At 48.8% G+C, this 16,214-nt stretch overlaps 1 protein-coding gene across 2 annotated transcripts in view; it reads left to right on the top strand.

The window, feature by feature from the left end:
- MIB1 (MIB E3 ubiquitin protein ligase 1) overlaps nucleotides 1-16,214 on the top strand; it is an 863,979-nt gene that overhangs the window by 341,983 nt on the left and 505,782 nt on the right. The window lies entirely within an intron of this gene.

The raw sequence follows: 16,214 nt of genomic DNA on the forward strand, positions 1-16,214 counted from the left end.
ACGCGCTGCGTCCGTTGCTCAGTTCCGTTTTTCTGCGCTTCGTGGGGCCTCGGAACGTCGTTGCTCAGTTCAGCCAGGATAACCTTCTATATCATGGGTGCACAACATACGGGCGCGGGCCAGTTGCGGCCCGCCATGCCGTTTTGTCCGGCCCGCGAGGCACAAAGACGTTCCTAATGGAGGGCGGCCTGCAAGCAGCATCGGCCGCCCTCCATTAGGAAAGTCTTTGTTGTCTTTCGGGCCGGACAAAACACTGGCCCTCATTGGTTCAGTGCACACGAACCACACAGCTCCAATGAGCCACGTAGTGCGTGTGTGCTGCACCAATGGAGTGCCAGCACTACGGCTGGCGTGGCCAGTAAGGCTTGATGCCGGAAGGCATTTCAGCCTTGCTTGCCACGCCAGCTGTAGTGCCAGAAGCCTCGCCAGCGTTCCAGCACGTCTGGGTAAGTACATTGGGGGGGGGGGGCTGGGCTGTATGATTGTGTGTGTCTGTCTCGGGTCCGTCCTGACTGTGTTTTTTGTTTTTGTATGTATGTTGAGATGCGGAGGTGGGGGGGGTGTGTCTGGTGTGTATGGGTGTGTTTGTATTTGTATGTCTGCAGTGTATGTTGAGATGCGGGGGTGGGGGGTGTGTCGGGTCTGCTTGAATGTGTTTGTGTGCAAGTGCAGTGTGTGTTGAGATGCGGAGGGGGTGTGTGTGTCGGGTCTGCCTGAATGTGTTTGTGTGCGAGTTCAGTGTATGTTGAGATGCGGGGGTGGGGTGTGTCGGGTCTGCCTGAATGTGTTTCTGTGCAAGTGAAGTGTATGTTGAGATGCTGGGGAGGGGGGGGGGGTTGGAGGGGTTGGGTATGCCTGAATGTTTGTTGTTGTTGTGTGCACCTTCAGTGTATGTTGAGATGTGGGGCTGGAGGGTCCGGGGTCTGTATGCGTGCATGCTTGAGTGAGTTTGGTGAGTTGGGGGTGGGGTCTGTATGGGTGCATGATGTATGCTTGTGGGTTTGTGTGCTGAGTTGGGGGTGGAGGGTTTGGGTCTGTATGGGTGCATGGTGTATGCTTGTGGGTTTGTGTGCTGAGTTTGGGGTGGGGGGGTTGGGTCTGTATGGGTGCATGGTGTATGCTTGTGGGTTTGTGTGGTGAGTTGGGGGTGGGGGCGTTGGGGTCTGAGTATGTATGCATGGTGCATGCCTGGTGGCATGGGGCATAGTGTTTGCATGAGGGGTGGGTGTCTTGGGGCATAGGGTTTGCATGAGGGGTGGGTGTCTTGGGGCATAGGGTTTGCATGAGGGGTGGGTGTCATGGGGTATAGGGTTTAATAAAAATTAGGGGTTGAAAAAGCCTCCTGCCACGCCTACCGCCCACCCACATTTACTTTTCGGCCCACTATAGCCATCATGTAGGGTACTTTCGGCCCTCTGTCAAAATCAGTTGTGCACCCCTGCTCTATATCTACTCGAATAAATACCAACTCGTTCTCGATGACCTTTTCATCGGAACCGACGACGCCGCGATCCGGCTTCAAGAAATGACGAGACTGCGGTTAAAAAAAAATGTTGATAACGGATCCACACAGGATCTGCTTGTGGTGCTTGGGAGCCGAGCACCATTGTTCGGAGTGTGAGAACTGCATGTCCATGACGGCGAAAGCCTTGAAGGAGCCCAAGGGGAAGCTCGAGAGCGGTAAGTCAGTCAAAACCTCCTTGAAGGGTCCTTCGGCTGAGTCGAGGCATTCGTCTCCTCGCCGTCAAACATTCCCATTCTAGATCTCGAAGTAGCTCCCACCATTCGTCGAGATCAAGACACTCAAAAAGAGACATCGAAGATCCCCTTCCTCCTCGTCTTCTGTTTCCCCAGAAAGGGTCTCCTGTCCCACAAAACACAGCTCTCAGGCTGAGTGGGAGGAATTCAGAAAGAAAATGTTAAGCGTCTTCGAGAAAGCGGCCTCGACCCCCTCAAAGACAGCTGAGGGTGATAGCCTGGGTGACAAACCCAAATAAATCAAAACGCTGCGAGTCGCTGCACCCGGCGAAACATTCCACCCGAGAGCGCCACGAGCCATCGGGTAAGAAGGCACCATCTTCGACGCCGCCGTCGAAGATTCCTTCGACGCATGGATCAGCACCATCAACGCCGTTGTCGACATCGACGCCGATGAAGGAGAAGACCAAGGCTACTCCACAGCCAACGGTGGTTCCAAGGACCTCTGGAACTACGCCGAGACCGTTGTCGACATCCTTCAAGTTCTTCGAGACCTCTTCCAGTTTTCTCGACGCCGTTCTCGACGCCTTCGAAGCCGGTCACATCGGCATCGATGTTTTCTCGCCCAATAATGCCGAGTTTGGCTCCTACTGCCTTAGAGATGGGTTTTACACCATTTCAGAGGTCAGAGTACCCTGAACTATCTTCAATTTATGAAGAGGGGGAAGATTCTGACCAGGAAAAGTTTGGGTTGCAGAGGACCACACTGCCTATTTCAGAGGATTTCACCTCTGAGGAAAGAAGGTTGAAGGACCTACAGGAGTCACTACATGAGGCAAGTTGGCTGGACACTTCCCCAGAAGTGGAATTTGTTAAGCCAGACCCAGGGGAACATGCCGAAACACCCTATAAGAACCCTTAAGGCAAGAATTATTGAATTTATGGGTTGCCTGTTTTTCAACAGGATGACCTGACAGACATATTAGACAAAGGTCCAAAGGAGGACCCTGTGGTCCCTTTCCATGCAGCCTTACAAAGGAAAATTACATCTAATTGGAAAATTCCTGAAGTTATCCCGGCGGTCCATAAAAGATTGTCAGCCAAGTATAGGGTAGCGGCTGCTGACCCTGAATACTTATCAAAACACCCGACTCCAGCGAGCCTGGTGGTCCAAGCGGCAACTTCATCTAGCAGTAGGACCGCTTACCCTACTGTCCCACAGGATAGAGATGACAAGAGGTACGATTCTATGGCGAAGAAAGTCTTCTCTACTTGTAGTATGGCGTTGAAGTCCATCAACGCCACCTGTACGCTCGCCAGGTTCAGTCACACTGTGGGAGTGTGCTTCATCAGTGGCTGACTGCATACCCGAAGGAGAGGAAAAGGAAGCCTTCCTTAACATTATTAAAGATGGCAAAGATGCCATGTGCGAATCACTTCAAACTGGCATTGATTCCGCTGACCGTATCAGCAGGGCCATGGCGGCAAGTACAACAATCCGCAGGCATGCATGGTTGCGAAAGTCTGGCTTTGCTCCAGATGTACAGGCCAGACTTTTGAATATGCCCTTTGACGGCTCTTCGTTATTTGGAAAGAAGGCTGATGACAGTCTGGAAAAGTTGCAGACATCTAAAGCAGCGGCAAAATCGTTAGGAGCTGCAATCCGCCTAACTCCTTTTCGCCCCTCGGGAACCTCCTGGAAGAGGAAAGTCCTTTTGCTATTATTCCGCATTTGGGAAAGGCAGAGGACAGCCGGCTCAAAGAGGCCAAAGAAGACCTACCCGAGGTGGACGGGTCAAAAGTACTAAAGCCGCAGCAGGTGCCTCTTTACCCTCGGCATCTGCATCAGCCGCCCCCAAACCACTCTGAGGTCTCTCCACAAAACACCTGTAGGGGCAGGTTAACTCACCATCTGACGGAATGGCAGGCTACAACGTCAAATGCTTGGGCATTGGAGACAGTTGCCCAGGGTTACTGCCTACCCTTTCTACACATCCCTCAGAGTCATGCACCGGGGCAAAGTTCTCTAAAAGTTCCAGATCCGCTCCTCTTGCAGGAGATCATAGACCTGCTAGAGAAAGGTGCCATAGAACTGGTACCTGTAGCGGACAGGAACAAGGGCTGGTATTCCCTCCCCCCCAACCCCACCCCCCAAAGAAAGACGGAGGACTGAGACCCATCCTGGACTTATGAGAATTGAACAAGTTCCTCAGGAAGGACAAGTTCAAGATGGGAACTCTTTCAGATCCTTCAGGCCCTTCAGCTCCAGGACTGGCTGGTATCTCTGGACCTTCAGGACGCTTATTTCCATGTGCCACTCCATCTCAAACGCAGGAAATACCTGAGGTTCGCAATTGGCGACTCTCATGATCAATTTCGAGTTCTGCCATTTGGGCTGACCTCCGCCCGAGGGTCTTCACCAAGCTAATGTCGGTAGTGGCTGCGAGTCTAAGGAGGGAAGGGATCCACGTCTACCCCTACCTGGACGATTGGCTGATCAGAGCTGTATCTTCGGAACAAGCTCAGATCCAGCTAGATTATGTCTGCCACTTCCTTCACACACCGGGCTTCTCCCTCAATTTAAAGAAGTCACAGATGATACCATCAGAGACTCCAGTTCATCGGAGCGGTCCTGGATACTTCCCTGGGAAAAGCCTCGCCACCAGAGGTGAGGGCTCAAGATATTCTGCAGATGGTCAACAAATTTCAAAATGCCCAACATCTCCCAGCCTTCGACTTTTTGAAATTGCTACCCCTCATGGCATCCTGCATCTTCCTTGTGCCAGAGGCTCGCCTGAGAATGAGATCTCTCCAGTGGGCACTAAGAACCCAGTGGTCACAATACTCAGGGAGAATGACAGATCTCCTCCGAATTCCGGACAAGGTAGCCCACGACTTTCAATGGTGGGCCTATCCAGAGAACATCTTGGAAGGAGAACTGTTTTCGCAACCATGGCTGGAGATAACAGTAGTCGCAGACGCCTCACTCACGGGGTGGAGAGCCCATGCCAACGACTTGACCATCAGCGGTCGTTGGTCTCCATCGGAGTCCAGACTACACATCAATCTATTAGAGCTGAGAGCGATCAGACTAGCGCTGAAAGCTTTCCTGCCATCTGTACAGGGGAAAAATGTCCCGATAATGACGGACAACACGGTGGCCATGCACTACCTCAACAAAAGAGGTGTAGGATCACTGCCACTGTGCAGAGAGGCAATGCAGCTCCAGTTTTGGGCAATTCGGGAAGGAATCTCTCTATCGGCAGTCCACCTAGCCGGAGAGAAGAACTTGACAGCGGATGCTCTGAGCAGGCAGAGCAGTCTCCCACGAGTGGGAGCTAGCTCAGGAAGTCCTTCAAGAGATCTTCGCCCTTTGGGGAACCCCTCAGGTGGATCTGTTCGCCACAAGCACCCACAGGAAGTGCGATCTGTTCTGTTCAAGGGAATTTCCCCCGAGAGGAGCTCTAGGGGACGCATTCGTAGTGGATTGGGAGTTTCCACTCCTTTACGCTTTTCCACCAGTCCCTGTTATTCCGCAAATGATCAGGAGGTTGAAGATTCCGGAAAAACATGATCCTAATTGCCCCGCGCTGGGCCAAGAGAACGTGGTACTCGGACCTTCTAGATAGTCCATATGCCTTCCAATCCGTCTTCCACTCAAAGGGAATCTTCTCTCGCAGAAGGGAGGTCAGGTTCTCCATCCAGACACCAGAACCCTCAACCTTCACGCTTGGCTTCTGAAAGGGTGAGGTACAAGGATTGGGATCTCCCTGATGACGTCATGGAGGTGTCGGCTAGAAGGCCAGCAACAAAGTCTTTATACCGCTGCAGTTGGAACAAATTTTGCAGCTGGTGTAGGGAAGAGAATATCGACCCTTTTTCATGTGGTACACCAACGTGTTATCGTTTCTACTCTACTTGACAAACTCGGGCCTTCAAGTTGGCACTGTAAAAGGCTATCTCGCAGCGCTTTCTATCTTCAAGCGCACTGCGGAGGAACCATCGTATTTCAAACTACCTCTAGTGATACAATTTCTCAAGGGATTAACTAATGTTTATCCTCCAAAACCATTTCAGGTTCCCTTACGGGACGTAAATTTAGTCTTAAACTTCCTAATGGGCACTCCATTCGAACCACTTCACTCTTGTTCGCTGAGATTTCTCGCGCTTAAAACTGTCCCATTGGTAGCACTAACATCTGCTAGGAGGGTGAGCGAGCTACAAGCCCTCTCCTGTAAACCCCCACATACAATTTTCCACAAGGACAAAGTTGTCCTACAGGTGAAGCCTAATTTCTCCAGCATTGGATCTTTCATGGATTCACATGCTTAGAATATTCCCCGTCGGCAGGCTGGGAATCCCCGGTACATTATATAGACCCTTTCCCGTAGGGAAACTTTTTCGACGCTTATGCGTCCTATCCACCTCGTTTTGTATCATGCGTGCCCGCGCCGTCAGGACGCCATGATATAAATACAGGACCCGCCCCCGCGCTCCCTCAGATTTCAACCGTCTTTCAAAGTAGTGGGATCCTCGTCGTTACTGCTAATTGAAATTAGGTTGTATTGTCGCTTCGGCGACGTTCCATTCTGGAAAAAATATGTCCGGAAAAGCTTTATTTCGTCCTTGTGCAACATGTGGACTCAAATAAGTCTATGAAGGTGATGCCCACATGGACTGTATCTACTGTCTCCACCCGCACCACACGGCGGATACATGCGAGATATGCCAGGGTTTCTCACAAAAAACCCTTAAAGACAGAGCAGGTGCCTATCCGGCATCAGAAGTTGGCTCCACGGCCTCCAGGAGCAAGTCGGAACCTCCCTCGAAGAAGGTGCGGCCCGTCGAAAAATGCCCTGCGGACAAGCATACGGGGAAGCATGCTGGGTCTTCCTCATCACACAAAAAGTCCTCCTCCTCATCCTCTAAGACGGAGAGGCAAGCGGCATCAAAATCCTCCTCAGGGGACCGTCCTAGGTCTTCCGTGAGTCGAGACGCTTCGGCAGGGAAGGCGGCGACGAAATCGGCTACGAAGTCTAAAGGCTCGGTGCCGGCTACTTGCTCGTCGACCCCGGTGTCGTTGACGATGCCTATTACTATTCAGGCAGCAGCGGTGGGGATTCCTTCGTCGACGGTGACTCAATCTATGGTCTGGCAGCCGGAGGTTTGCGACCCGGCCCCCCCCCCCCGAGGTCCTACTGCAACCAGACACGGCCTTGTCGGTGTCGTCGGTGGAAGGAGAATGTGGCATGGTTATGCAGCCGTCGGACTTGGGTTTACGGCCTTCCAATACGTCGACGACGAGTGCGAGTGGGGGTGTGGTCCCTCTATCCTCGACGTTGCTGACCCCCCAGATGGTTTTGTCTCTGGATGTGCTTAATACACTTCAGAAGCTCCTGCAGCGTCTGGATACGCAGATCCCTCAGCCTGGCACTTCATCGCTGGTATTTTCTGCACCTTCTGTCGACGAACAAGCTCGAGCAGCTCGCTCGACGACCAAAAGCCCGTCGGCCTCCCAGGTGGTGAAGGATCGTCCTCGAGCGCAGGAGGAGGGTGAGCTATCGGAGTCAAGCATTCTATACGAGGCGACTCAGGGTCGGACATTTCCCTGTCACCGTTGAGAGACCCAACATGGAATTCGGATGTAGAGGTAGAGTCTACGAGGAGCCAGGCACAACCATCTCCTCCGGATGATGTGGGAGCCTTCCATGCAATGATGGGAAAAGCGTGTTCCGAGTTCGGCTTAATTCCTGAGGAGCAAAAGAAAGACTGTTTTCTTTTTGATCACATGGGTCAAAGGAGAAAATCGGTATTTGCCATCCCAATCCTGGACCACGTGTGGCAAGAAGGCCTCAAGACGATGCATCATCCGTTCTCGGACCCGGCTATTAAGGGGCGTACTGAGAAAAAGTTTAAAGCTCCGGAGTCCACTCCAAAATGCCTAACATCACAGCCTCTGTCAGACTCTGTGGTTTCGGCGGCGGCGGCTAGGAAGGCCAGAGTACAGCAAAAATGTTCAACCCCACCAGAATGCGAGGCCAGGAGGCAGGACGCCTTTGGAAAAAAGGTGCTCTGTTGGCGCCACGACGGTAAGAGCAGCCAGCTCCTTGGCGATTGTATCACGATATGATCGGGAGATGTGGCATAAACTAGCCCCTATCCTAGAACATCTGCCGGAAGAACATCGAAAAGCAGCCATGCTGCTAGTGCGAGATGGTGAGGAGGCCTCGAACCATGCAATTAATATTGCGGTGGACCTAGCAGAGTCTGGGTTCAAACAAATCAATCATGGCATAGTTCTACGTCGACAAGCGTGGCTCAAATGTACTACTTTTAGACCTGAAGTCCAGTACAAAGTCCTAGACATGCCATGTGAAGGAGAACATCTGTTTGGAGACAAGGTAGATGAAGCCTTGAAGGGGATGAAGGAAGACATGGATACCGCTAGGTCTCTTGGCGCCCTCCAGACAGGTAGAAGTTTTCGCTCTTTTCGCCCCTTCAGAGGTGCTTCCGGAAACTCCGCTTTGGAGCCTCTAGGGACCGTGGGTTTAACAGGCCCTCATAATCCTCACAAGGTTACAGACGGGCATCCCAGTCGGCACGTAGAGGCAGAGATTACCAAGCCTCCAGACGACGCGGCTCGGGTCCCTCGTCGACGAAGGACAAGCAAACCAGCAACCAATGACGGCCTTCGGAACGTCCTGGGGGGGTCGAGTCTCGCATCATATCGACCAATGGAAATGCATCACCACAGATCGATGGGTTCTGGACACGATTCTCATGGGTCATGCGCTGCAATTCAAAAACAAGCCTCCAAGTCTTCCGCCAGTGTTTTCGACCCAGCCCCACCTTCGAGTTCTAAGACAAGAGGTGGCACTTATGCTGCAAAAAGGAGCGGTAGAACGGGTTCCTGTGGCACAGGAAGGAAAAGGGGTTTATTCCCGGTTCTTCGTCGTCAAGAAGCCAAATGGAAAATGGAGGCCCATTCTCGACCTGAGGGTACTCAACAAATGGCTAAAGAGCTCAAAATTCAAAATGCTAAAGCTCCAGGAGGTTATCAGGTCAGTACAACCCATGGATTATCTGTCGTCGCTAGACCTTAAAGATGCATATTTTCATATCCCAATACGTCCACGACACAGGAGATATTTAAGGTTCGTCGTCGGGCAAAAGCATTTTCAGTTCAAGGTCCTCCCGTTCGGTCTCAAGTCCTCCCCCAGGACGTTCACCAAGTGTTTGGCCCCTATAGCGGCCCATTTAAGGAAGGACGGTCACCATGTCTATCCCTATCTAGACGACTGGCTGGTCAGAGGTTCGTCCATGGAACAAACACGAAACAGTCTGGGGGCCACGATGTCCCTCTTACAGGAACTGGGCTTCGCGATAAACTTCAGCAAGTCCTCAGTAGAGCCTTCGAGGACCTTGGTCTTTCTAGGAGCGGAGTTTCATACGCACACAAGCCTTGTAAGACCATCCAGCGAAAGAATACAGAAGCTACAAAGCAAGGCGTCGGAATGGAGATGTGGTACCAGGGTGTCGGTGCGCAAATACATGTCCCTGCTGGGGACCATGTCATCCTGCATTCCGTTGATAAACAACTGCCGTCTGTTTATGAGGCCTTGCCAGGAATTTCTAGCGGATCGTTGGGTGCAGAGCCAAGGTCGCTGGTCCGACAGACTGGTCATCGACGAACAACTGGTACAAGCACTCCGTTGGTGGAGTCTCTACTCATTTAACGAAAGGAATGCCTCTGGTGGAACCGGAGTTCCAGAAGACGGTGGTGACGGATGCATCGCTGAGCGGATGGGGAGCTCACCTGGATAAGTTACAGGTACAAGGCCAGTGGTCGTTACAAGAGTCCTCCCTGCATATCAACCTGCTAGAACTGAGGGCAGTGCGGTGGGCTCTAAAATCTTTTCTCCCTCAACTGAGAGACTCCGTGGTGCGTGTCATGACGGACAACACGACTACAATGTTTTACCTCAGGAAACAAGGAGGAACACGTTCCAGGTCCCTGTCGAGGGAGGCACAGAAAATCTGGCATTGGGCCCTGCAACACAACATGCTAATCTTGGCGTTCCACCTGCCAGGTGTGAGAAATGTGGAGGCAGATGCCCTAAGCAGGGAAATGAACGAAGTTCACGAATGGGTGCTGAACGACCAACAACTACAACATGTATTCAAGAAGTGGGGACATCCTTCCATCGATCTGTTTGCGACGAAGGACAACAGGAAATGCCCGCAGTATGCAAGGAGATGGCCTCAACATAGCGGCAGCGGAGCCAATGAGGTTCAGGAAGATCCCCAACCTTCTGTCTCGACAGGAGGGTACCGTTTGGCATCACGACCCGGACAGCCTCAAGTTGACGGCCTGGCTCCTGACTTCGCCGAATTTGGTCAGCTAACGATTCCGGAGGAGTGTCGTCGTATTCTGCAAGCGGCAAGAGCACCTTCCACAAACACTTCATACTCGTACAAATGGAGAAGTTTCTGTCAGTGGTGTGCGGATCAACCAGGTTTGGTTCCGCAGTCGATTACGCCGGAACAGCTCCTTCCATACTTGCTGTTCTTAGCTCAAAAGGGCTTATCGGTGTCGTCGATAAAAGTACACCTGGCCGCCATCTCCAGGTTTACGCGTCAACGGCATTCCGCACCATTATTCAGCGACCGCCTGATTAAGCACTTCCTTAAAGGTTTGTTCAGGAGTTTCCCTCCCGAGAAGAGATTTCCTCCGGTGTGGAGCCTCAATCTGGTGTTAGCGTATCTTATGAAACCTCCTTTTGAACCAATGTCATCATCGTCTCTAAAGTTTTTGTCGTGGAAATTGGCCTTCCTGGTGGCCATCACTTCAGCCCGACGTATTTCGGAAATCCAAGCTCTTATGGTAGACCCACCATACTTAAGATTTTTCAAGAACAAGGTGGTCCTTGCCACTAACCCACAGTTCATACCGAAAGCTCCTTCAGTGTTCCATAAACATTCCTCTATTGTCTTACCTACGTTTTTTCCAGAGCCATGCTCGGGAGCGGAGCGCACGTTACACACATTAGACGTGAAAAGGGCTCTCAAGTTTTATCTTCATCGCACGCAACCTTTCAGGAAAACGAGGCAATTGTTCGTGGCCTATGGTTTGGGTGCTAAAGGCAAAGCCATTTCAAAGCAACGACTGTCAAGATGGGTATCGTCTACCATTTCGTACTGCCATTCCAAGGCTGGGAGAGAGGGCTGTAGTTTGGTACAAAGAAATTGTAGTATACATATGGTCCAAAGAAACACTGAAACAATATGTATTGTAAAAATAAAGGATTTATTTAAATACAAGTATGCCCAGAAAAATCTTGGAGAAATAAGTACTATCACTTATCGGATCAACACAATCATAAAAACCACCTCAATACTTATGATATGCAAACCAAGGTATAATCTTATTTAGAGGAGCAAGTCAAGGTGAGTCACACCTAAGGTATACATTCTGGATAGTAATTATTATAATGGGGTAGTCGGCAGGTTAGTACTCTACTATTCTTGGGGAATAAGACCAGGTTAGATATACTTTTAGAATGCAATCTGTATTTCAAGGGTAGTTGACCCTGTCAGTTTGCAGTGACACTCGGTTATTGAAATCACAAAATAAACCAACGTTCTTACAAGTATACACCTTACAACATTGCTTTGTAGAACTCAGTTCAGATCTAGTAAAACAACTCATAAACGTTCTGGAGGCGCCTTAATCTACTCTATGACAAGTATGAACACTCAATAACAATTTTAGAATGCACTACGCAGTTCAAGGAAAGCAAATCCCAATTATACTTTAAGAAAGACTCCATGTATTTCAAGGTAGGTAATTGACCTTATGACTATTTTGGAAATGCTTTAAGCAGTTTCAGCAGAGGCCCAAGCCAGTTTTTCAATTTTAGAAGAGCAGCAGCTATTAAAGGTAAGTAACCATATGCTTTTAAGAGGGGCTTCAAGCAACTCCTAAGACTAGCATTACATTCGAGACTGTTTTAGGTCTGTAACAAGCAGATAAAGGGCAGCAAAACCCAATTACACTTGAACAACAAAGTAGATGAACCCTATTGGAAAACTTTTACACTCATTCAGTTAAGCAATGATATACCAGTACCAACACATTACTTTTCAGAAGGGGGAAACACCATTCAAAGTAAAGCAACTTATGTTCTTTTTAGAGGGCACAATGCAACTCAAAGGTAAGTATAATTTAGGACATTTTGTAACTTCTTTCACAGAGATACAGTTACCACACTAATTCTTTAAGCAAGTAAGTACTATTATACTTGTTATTCATTTCAAGACAGTAGCCCTTTTCTTATCCTGTTCTTTCCTAGTCCATTGCATGAGTGGCTCAGAGGCGCAAGAGGGACCCTAGTGGTCTAGGAGCCTGCTGTAGGGAGGTTCAGTTAGTGTTCAGTTACAGGAAAGTCAAAGTTCCGGAGATCTTAGTCAACAAGTAAGCATTCACTTTCAGAGTTAGTGTTCAGGGACTTTTGAGAAGGCTCACTATATGTCGCAAGTGGTATGGGCAAACGCCCAACCACACAAATCACCCACTCAGCCTCACAGGATGTACACCAGACTTAAATTAAGTATTACCCAAGCCCACACAGTACCTAAGGAGAAAATAGCTTTGGAGTGGATGCCTTCAGGATGCAGTAGCACAGGACCCTGTCCCTGGTTTCTTGGTCTGGTGACGAAGAACTGGACACTGGATGGGAACTTGCAGCAGCAGGCATCGGAGGAAGCGTCCAGCATTTGGCGCCTTTTTACAGCAGGCAGATGAAGAATAAATACCGCTCGTCGGAATCTCTTCTCTCTCGGTCCTGCACTCTGAGAGGTCTTTAGGTATTCAAACTGTGTCTCTGGAGAGCCAGGAGGAGTCCAGACTAATTCGGACTTGGGAGGACCATGCACCACACAATAGCTTGAGGGCCCAGGGTATTGGGGTATTGCAGCACAACAAGGTCGCAGAACGTTGTTGGATGGCTCATAATAATGCAGGTCTTCTTACCAGCCTCTGGATAGGAGTCGTATTTGGGACCCTAGGTCGATTTACATCAGGCTCTGGTTACAAAGCAGGCTCTCTGGTCGCTGGAAATGGCTGCAGATGTATTTTCTTCATCTTCCTCTTCGCTTTCAGCTCCAGTGATTGACTTGTCAGCTTCCGAGATCCAAGTATTGATCAGGAACTACAGCACAACTTCCGCAGTTTACAGAAGGGGGCGGTCTGGCTGTCCAATTGGGACAGCCAACAGTGGAGTAACTTTGCTTAAAACGTTGGGGGGGTCTTGACATCTGAAGAAAAGATGCCCCAGCCAAATGAATGGGGACCAAAATGGCATGCCATGAAAGTTGGGGGGACAAACATCCCTGCCCCCCTAAAATTACACCCATGACAGCAAGCCCTCCTTTGAGACTATATTCCTTTCAGGCAAGGTAGGAGACAAAGGGATGTGGAGTTTAGAACTCCTCCCTTGCTTCCTGCCTTCTCAGGCATTCTGGAGCCTGGGCAGGGAATATAAAGGATTCTCGCCAAAGACAAAACTTCTACTGAGGTTGTTGCCGCCTAGAATGGCAGGAAAAGACCTCGGAAACAACAAGCATACTTAAAGATGGAGAAAGAGAAGGAACCCACCATTCTCGAAGAATGGTGGCCCTTCTCTGCATTACTTAGGCTTAATTAATTGCCTGCGAGTAATAAGACTAAAAAGTCTCCAAGGTAAAACCACTGCCACTAGTCATTCAAGTAAACTTGCAATTGTAACAAAATGTTACCAGGAATGTAAGAAAGGGGATACATTGTATGCCTCCAGCACTCCACATAAGGTGGGGTGTGCTGGCGCAATTGTAACAAAATGCAAAGGGCATGAAAATCCCTGTTTACCATTTGGTAACAGTAGTTCACCCACGTACATGAAAGAGAAGTTAACAGGGGAGCCCAAAGGGACAACCCAGTGTAGAGAAGGAGCCAAGTACCCCTACCTCAATCACCTCATCCATATTGCCTATACATTGGGATCCAGAGTGTGACACGTGCGGTACCAGTGAAAATGCTGATACCAAGGAAAATCCTGGAAGCAAGGTTCGCATTGAGAAAACCATACCTGCATACTAGACCGTATGATGGCCATTTGAATGAAATCCCAGAAGAAGCAGGACCAACACTAATGGTGACGTCACACAGAGTCAAACTGACATACACAGAAGAGATGCTGAGGCTAGAGAATGCAGATATTCTTTAAGGCATCAAGAAAGAGTCAAAGGTAAGTGGCATGTTGGGATCAAGATGAAGAAACTTATGATACAGATCGGATGAAGATGTCAAGCTGTTTTTACACGTGTACGTATGCAAAGAAACACAAGCAGACAAAGTATTCTTGAGGCTATAGAGACTAGATTGCGACATGCGCCAACATCTACTTATATATTGGGGTTAATATAGAAAGGATGTTTCCACTACGTGTTATAGCAGAGCTCGGCTATAGAGGGAAGGCATCTTTTCTAGTGTGGCGCAGCTAGAAAACAAATGAATTAAAAGTGAATCTCGGAAAGGTGAGACTGGATGAGCCAAGAAGCCAAGGCCATATCGGGCTGGAGTGAACAGACATTGGATACAAATTGTGTGAAAGAACAAAGCTCCTGTTCAGGAGGCACCAACAAAACAAGGAAGACCTCAAAGGTCTATTAGAAAAATAGTATTTTAATACACTATTAACTTGATTTTGTGGTCTTCAGTTACGTGGAGAGAAGAAGTTGGATGAGCATGATTGTCACACCTACGCACGAGGGCAGAGCGTGCCTTCATGCCCCTTCTCCAGAGGACAAGTTCAAAGTCCTAATTGACAGCAGACCAGTGAGGTGATGACGGATGATTATGCTAATTGGTGGGAAGCGATGGTTAAGACTAGCTCACCAGCACCTGGAAGCTCAGCCTGCATGCTGCTAGCGTACGTGGAAAAGTACAGACAGATGTTACAAGCCAACCAATGATAGGGGGCCGCATGATTAAGGGTCCTATAGTTGTGTAGCCAATGGGACGTTGTGTATTTGGTGACGTTCATAATGACCTGTTTAAGGGGAGGGCTTAGTTGCCCCACCTGATAAGAAATTAATCCCTTTCTTCCACTGCCTTAGACGAGTATGGATCATATACTTGGATGATCCCTTACACTCTATCACTTTCTTCAATAAGTTTGTCTCGTTTGCCACGTAGGATGACGTTAGTAATACGTAGATTGACGTCATGTATGATGATTTTTTTGTTATAAGAGCAAGCTTTTTTTTTTTTTGTTAAATGCTTTGAGAGTCCTTACGCTGAGACGTCTGTTGTACTCCCGGTTTTAAATAATTGATATTAACAGTTTTCCTTTTGCCAACTACCGGAGTCGTTTTGATTATTGATTTTTGAATAGTTTCTGCATCCCCATCCATCTCAAGGGTATTGCTACCTCATCTTAAAGGCTTGGAGCGTCAGTTCACGTTGTAGCTGAGAGAATGGTTACTTATCCATCAAGATAAGTAAACTGTGGGGTCCTGGAAATATCGCATGACCTCTGCCGTTCAGCTGAAAGGACGTGAAGCTTCCTGTAGATTGTGGACTAGAGTAACGCGAGTCTTGTACAAGCTAGGTTAGACGGGTCCCTTGTTTTCAGGCAGAAACCCCTCCCGGCGTCTACAGGAAGCTGGGCGGACGGAAGGTTGAAGAGGCTACTGAGGAGGCGTACTGTTCCGAGACGGAAGTTGAAAAACACAAATGGTGAGTAAAAACTGAGTGAGGTGGCAGAAGTGTGAATGGGCAGTGGGTGAAGAGTGACAAGGTAAAAACGAGTAAATGAGGGAGCCTGGGATAAAATAAGTTGAGAATGATGAGTATTAAATATTAAGTAATTGACTTGAGAAGAGGCCAAACAATTAAGAGGTATTGTGAGAAGGGGCCAAGATAGAGTACACCCCAGTTACCTGTGTTTTACAGAAAGGAACATAAGGCATCGGACCTAGAGCCCTATTTACTGGTGGCATAGAATACAAACTTGTTTAAAGACAGTTTAAGGTGGTCGATTAACATCCCAAATCTGGGTATTTTTAGGGGGCAGGAGAGTCTCAAAGGAGAAGACTTATATAGGTGGCGGTCGAGTATTTCCGTTTCTGTTCGTTTTATGTAACTGTATATGGTGAAAAAACAATAGAAGAATTGATGCATGTGAAAAGAGAACACGAGAATTGTGAATTATTTATTTGTTGGTATTGAATTGATGGTGTTTAGTGAAAACATAGATTAAAGTAAACATTGTGATATAGAGGGTTTGGAGCCTGCGACGATTGGTGCACACTCATAGTTTATTTTTCTGAAAAACCTACTTTTGAAAATCTGCATGCACCCGAGCTTAGACAGTACAGTGCAGAATGGGTTAAGGGCACAGCAGACAACATGTTCATGCCATGGCCACAAAGGGGATCACTATCGAAGGCAGTTTTGCAGCATATAACCACATATT

Source organism: Ambystoma mexicanum, chromosome 5q (assembly GCF_040938575.1).
Source record: "Ambystoma mexicanum isolate Mex_15411 chromosome 5q, UKY_AmexF1_1, whole genome shotgun sequence".
NCBI lineage: Eukaryota > Metazoa > Chordata > Amphibia > Caudata > Ambystomatidae > Ambystoma > Ambystoma mexicanum.